General features: G+C 35.8%; 1 long non-coding RNA gene across 2 annotated transcripts; it reads left to right on the forward strand.

The window, feature by feature from the left end:
* Positions 1-1,065: 1,065 nt before the first annotated feature.
* Positions 1,066-4,048, forward strand: LOC148023460 (uncharacterized). 2 transcript variants are annotated; one of them, XR_015693500.1, is made up of 3 exons: positions 1,066-1,280; positions 2,378-2,457; positions 3,776-4,048. It is a non-coding gene; the product is annotated as an uncharacterized LOC148023460 (long non-coding RNA). The 2 variants fall into 2 exon arrangements; XR_015693499.1 differs by having other exon boundaries at positions 1,069-1,280; positions 3,770-4,048.
* Positions 4,049-6,885: the final 2,837 nt, after the last annotated feature.

Here is a 6,885-nt window from a genome sequence, read left to right on the forward strand (position 1 = left end):
GCATACAGAACAGTTACAGAACAGTACCAGAACAGCTACAGTATAGAACAGAACAGAACAGAACAGAGACAGAAGCTCTACAGAAGACCTACAGAAGGTTACAGAAGGTCATCAAAACCTCATAACTCATTCTCAAACCATTCAAAACTCTCACAAACCATTCAATAAGCTTTCACAAGATCTCAATCTTCATCAATCAATACTCCATCCCTCCTTACAGAAGACAATCAGAACAAAACAGACCAAAACAGACCAAAACAGAAGGTATACAGAACCAATCAGAACCTATCAGAACATGACAGAACCACCAATAATCATCGTGACCTTCCAAAACACAATCAATATCATCCAAAACACTCTCAAACCACTTCCAAACCAATCAATCGTCTCATAAAATCAACCATTCAGCTCTCAAAAACAACAAAAATCAGTCAAAAAACAAGTCATTTCAACACTCAACAGTATAATACTTTGTTCTCTTATTGATCCTTACTTTCCCACCTTTCATAGCCATAGGAAAGGAGAAGATATAATATTTTCTTCCACAGAAACAAACCTATATGCATTCTTGCATGCACATATGAGAGAGAGAGAGAGAGAGAGAGAGAGAGAGAGAGATGATTGTGATGATGTTGATGATACATTAAGGATATAAAGAATGCCCTTATGTAGATTTTATTCAAAACTCCATTATGTGGCATGCTCTCAAAGAACTACCAATTTATATCAGATAATACCAACCAAATATTGTCTAAACTCCATGTAGAATATGATGTTACAATCCCCATTATGGATTCAAATTCGAAAGTGTGAGATGCATTGGATTGTTTTACATGCCCTACGAAACTGCCTTCCTACAACGCTTAAGCACGTCCTTGTGATGACACTGTACTGTGTTTGAATTGATCGGGAACACGCACAAAACGCAAAACTTTTGCAAACCGATGCATTCCCTTTCTCTAAAAGAAAAAGGAGACTGGTAGGGCAGTGATGAGGTAGTGGACAAGCACGTTCAGTCGGATGAGCTGCAGGTGTATGCTTTTAAAAGCGAGAGGCCGAAGACACAGACTAGAACGAATCTGCGTGTTTGTGACAAGCAGGCAGAGAGAGAGAGAGAGAGAGAGAGAGAGAGAGAGAGAGAGAGAAGGGGATGGCGCGGTCAAGCTTGTTCCAATATGTTCTCATAGTCCTGGGTCTGCTGATCGTCCTGCTCAGCTCGGCCGTTAGTAGCCGTAATGCTAACAATCAGCCCATGATGGCAAGACGGGCGCTTCTCTCAGGTACCATCAAACCTCGTGCCTAATCGACTTATTGTTGGATTAATTAGCAGATATCCGGCATTAATTAATTCCTCACTCTAATTTGGACCTTATATTATAAGCTCATCTATGCTAATGATGCTTGTGGTAGTGTTGAAGCTCTTCTTCACCCTATTGAATCTCTTCTCGTTTGTTTTTCATATGATATTAAGCCTATACTTTCTTTAGTGCCAAAATTGCTGGTTGTATATTTGCAATGTGATAACCTATTGAAAATCATTCACTGGCTTTGTCTCTCGCTGGTTCCTTCATGTATCGATGTACAAAGCACACTCATCTTTTCTTCATCTTTCCATAACATCACATTTAATGATGACATGTTTAACCTTCATTCCTAAAAGTAGGTAGTCAACCCAAGTTAACTAGTGGCTAGTTTTTTTACTTTTACATAGGCACCATCTTATCACCACACCGTTTTTTTGTGCACAAACACCATCTTATCACCACATCGTCATTACAAAATATAGCCTAACAGGGAATACTAACAAATTGATCACATTATTAGCCAAAAAAAGTGCCTTGTAATGTGTACTTATCCCTCAACCAATATGTGGTTGAATTGGATCACATTATTGGCTTGTTAAACAATACACTAGTTACATCTAATATTAACCATCACATAGTATTTCCTAAACATACATGATATTTGATGACTTAAATCTTAAATTGATCATAAAAAAGGAGCCAATAGGTCCAATTTGTGACTCGAGATAGGTTAATTGTATAGAAACTACTTGTTGAAATTTAAAACTTCATTATCGAAATTTTGACTGAAAACTAATTGTTGAAATTTATATAATGCAATTGTCAAAATTTTAACCTTGAAAATTAGAAGCCAATGCTAATGTAACCAAGACCTTTCATTTATTAGCCACAAAATTTGTATTACAAACTTGTAAGCATTGGCACCCTATATATTGGTTTGCTTCATTGTAGATATTGTGCAATGATTCTCATGTTGAATATAATGATGGAAGTGTTGGTCTTCGATAGATCTGGTGCTCCCATTTTCTTTTCCTACAGTTTGACTATTCTAATGAATGTTATGAATATGACAGATCATGATGGGCCCAATGAATATGCTTCTCATGGAGGCACCTTTGGAGCAGACCCCGAGAAGCGTCCTATAATCTATAAGGTAAAACAATAATCGATTATCTCAAATATGTGAAAACAAGCCAAATGAGAATAAACTATTCATTGTAAATCAAGCAGTGCAAAACCTATAAATAATTTTTTTGAAAAAAGTCAAATTAGGAAGACACACATGGAAGAACCCCATGGCCTTCTTTTAATAGTCATTCAAAATTTTTGAAAGTAGTTCACACCTAATCTATATTTATATGTACATCTACTATGCAAATACATACATAATGTATATGTGTGTGTTTGTGGGATGTGTCACACACACACACACACACACACACACACACACACACACACACACACACACACACACACACACACACACACACACACACACACACACACACACACACACACACACACACACATGCATGCATGCATGCATGTGTGCATGTGGATATACGCACATGCATGCACGTGCACATGCACACGCACACAAATTTGCAAAAAGTGTTCCATAGTGACCTTGACAACCTAATGTGTTACTAGAATCTAATGCACACATTGCCATATATTGTAAGAATAAATGGCAAGCTTCTCACTTTGTGGTAGACATTTTATACATTAATATGCTACAATGCATATGTATACAAACTGTATCATATACTTTGTTGTGCACTCCATAACTATACTTGATTTTCCTAATATTCATAATGTTGATCCTATTTAAAACATAATCAACATTATGTTAAATTAAATGAATGCGTGAGACTTAAAATTAATAAGTATATGTACTAATATATGTCAAAGCTTCTTGAAGAAGCTCAAGCTATTTTACTATGATTCTTTATGAACAAAAGCCACTTGAAATCTCTGCCTGGATTGGGCTTAGACATGGAAAATGACATCCAAATATATATTTCTTGCTACCTACAATAAAACCAACAAGTTGGAGACTTCTCCCCATTCTCTTATACTTCACATTCACTTGGCTATATACAGTTATATGATCCACTTATTTGATATCCTAACTTACAATAGACTTTGTTGTTGGCAGAATTGTTTAAGATAGCCTTTTACATGTTGCCCTACCCACATATATACATTAGATATTAGAGTATCACAAGTAGGACCATTGCAAATAGTTTTATGGAAAGTTATTTTGAGTTTACAATAGATTAAAGTGTTTAAAATCTTTTCATGTAAAAGGCAATGGTCATGTCTTCATGGTAGTATTCTTATTCTAAAACATGAATCACAAATTCTTTAATATCTTTAGATTGAGATAAACATAATTCATTATGCATATTTGCTTATCAATAAATTAATATATTAAGGATAATGGTGTGACATGTTTTCTCTAGGGTCAGTCATCATAGAGAGGCAAGGATGAAGAGCAAATCAAGAACCCAGAATCACAATTGTCTCTACTGGATTCCAAAGCATCAAAGCTTATTCATTTGATTGCATCAGGACACAATAACCCGATTTTTTATTCATTAAAACCATCTTATTGTGACATCAAATTGCTAGTCATATCAATCCACACATTACACTGTTTGTTGCTTGAAAGCAAACAAACTTTTAAGTTTAACACATTTGACATATTAAGTCTCCTCAAGCATTATATTTTATTTGATCTACTATGTGACAATTACAAGGTTGATCTTATGTATGTGAGGGGGCTTTGTGGTATGGACACACATAAGCTCATACACTAAAGATGACATTTTAGTTTTCCTAGCTTTAAGGGGGCCATGCAAGGAGGAGAGAGGTAAGAGAAAGTAGAGGAATATTTTTTCTTATGCTTAAATAACATTATGAGAGAGAGAGAGAGAGAGAGAGAGAGAGAGAGAGAGAGAGAGAGAGAGAGAGAGAGAGAGAGAGAGAGAGAGAGAGAGAGAGAGAGAGAGAGAGAGAGAGAGAGAGAGAGAGAGAGAGAGAGAGAGAGAGAGAGAGAGAGAGGTATTGGTCACATCATATAATAAGTAACATCATATTCACTTTATAAGTGCACCCATAAAATGTTAATATATCAATTTTTTTCACTTTATATCAAAAAAATTGCTCACTTTATAAGTAACATCATATAAAAAAAATTGCTCAATTTTTTTCACTTTATATTAAAAAAATTGCTCAAAGTCAGTGGAGGTACTCATATCAAAAAAATTGCTCAAAGTCACATCTTGAGTACTTACATGCCAATATGTTTTAGATCTACCATGCATGTTGTAAAAATATTTGGGTCAAAATGTGTGGAGATACATGGAGAATATATTTAATGCTTCAAACAAGTTGCTAAGGCTAGCACTTCATACACAAATCTTATGGATGTGTTTCCATGTGCATGTGGTCCTTGTGAACTTTGTGTAGAATGATAATGTGACCTATGCCTAGATATTAATTGGCCATTTTGAACTCTTGCCTTGGCCTATTATACTAGCAGTCTTATAAAAAGAGCTTATGCAACTCATGTGAAATTTTAATTTGGAGAAAATTAGTAAACAACTTACAAGCATTGAAAATTTCACATGCTACCAAAAGCTAGCAAACAACTTACAAACATTGGACATTTCACATGCTATCAAAGCTTTCTATGGTGTAATTTTCATATAGTGGTTTTGCATGCTTGCAAGCTATTGATCATGAAGAGAATAGGAGTTTTTATAACTTATGATTTTTTTCGATGAGTCCGAATCTCTAGATTCTATTTCCTAAAATAAGGCATTTTCACAATACCTTTCCTCAAAGGTTTACTTAAGTTTAACATAACTTGCATATCTATTTGATTCTCATTAGACAAACAACATCTTGTGTTTAAGGGAGTATGTATATCGTTTGAACAAACATTCTTAATGACACTTTTTGAGCACAATGTTTTTTCAAGTATAAAAAAGGATAGCTCCTTAGGAAATAATTAACAAAGTTAAATCTTCAATTTTAGATTGAAAATAAATTATACATTTAAATAAAGATTGCTTGCTAAAGAAACTAGCTAGATCATTGAAAAAACATATGCGCAAGTGCTTATGAACATGGCCCTTGAAGGCTTTTTTAAAAGGGTTGGGAAGGGTTTGGAAATGAGTGAAAGAAATTGCTATTGTGTGTAATGTAGGCGACTAAGGAGCCTTTAGCACCACAATTTAGTGGTCTATTGAGAGGTTTTTCATAAGCAACGTTGCTCGGTACTTCTTAAAATAACATGGGGTTTGTCACCTAGGCTCTCTTGAGTCCACTCCACAATGGAAGGTTCTGGTAGTAACCCATAAGGATCAACTTGAATCAGGGTTCCTAATTCGACGCCAAGGTTACCTATCAACTTAACTAGCATTGGTCCTTCAGCCCATTGCATTTGCAAGTCAACTCAATCCAAAGGAGATCAATGCCACACTTAGTTCTTAGGGAGTGACAAATGAGGGGGAGTTGTACATGTTAACCCCTTTATACGTAGGGTATAGACTCAACTCCATTTTCCTAAAACGCCATTAATCAAGTTCTACACTATACAATCATGAAGTTGACCACTTTCCTAAATCTAGCACCTTGAAGGAACACTCAGCTTATCGAATCGAGGATTTCAACCTTTTTCTTTCCTTGAGGGTTACTTTTACTTATTTAATTATCCTAATACATTTATGTTTGACATGCAAAGATAGCTTCATTAATTAACATTACACATTACTTTTTTCATGTAATTTATGGTCACAAACACAAAGATAATGTCAAATAATCGTTTAAAACACTTACAAAATAATATATTCATCCTGCGTCTTCTCCAAGGTGTAATGCCAACACAACATTTCGTCCCTTGATCTAGGACTTGTGTCCAACCTCAAGCACATAATCCACTAATATGCCCTTATCTAGTATCAGGGCCTTCTAGGAAGTCCATCCTAGGCTCGTAGGGATTAGGTTGTGATCCTCAACAGACCCAAGGGATTTACAGTCGAAGCCCCTTGGCACCCTTGTTGCCTCCTAGCGTAATGTCCTCCCTATGGAGAGTCCTCTCGCATCTGGGGTCGGTTGTAACCTCTAACATGATCAAACATCCCCTTGATGAAGGGCTCCCGCTACTAACCTTGAGAGAGGTTTAGTGTGTGACTATAAATCCCATCCACCCATGAGGGCACAAGAACTTTGGGCAAACACAAACAAGCAATCAACTCATCAATAGTGGCTAGCAAAATGTTCCTTTTCCATAACATCAATCTAAACAATCTCTTTGAATACTTTATAAAAATTAGCCATTCTTACAATGTGTAACTTTGCTCGATTGAGGTGCCCTCAGTAGCATGATTTAGTAGTCCATCGATATGTTTTTCTAAGCGATGCCACTTGGTACTCTTTCAAATAGCACGAGGTTTGTTGCTTAGGCATTCTCGAGTCCACTTCACAATGAAAGGTTTTAGACATACCTATGAGGATCGACCTAAATTCTAGGCTCTAAAATAAACTAAGGTCACCTATTAGTTTAACTAGC

The sequence above is a fragment of the Lygodium microphyllum genome, chromosome 16, assembly GCF_053477565.2.
Source record: "Lygodium microphyllum isolate KBCC chromosome 16, Lygodium_microphyllum_v1.1.10, whole genome shotgun sequence".
In the NCBI taxonomy this organism is placed as follows: Eukaryota; Viridiplantae; Streptophyta; class Polypodiopsida; order Schizaeales; family Lygodiaceae; genus Lygodium; species Lygodium microphyllum.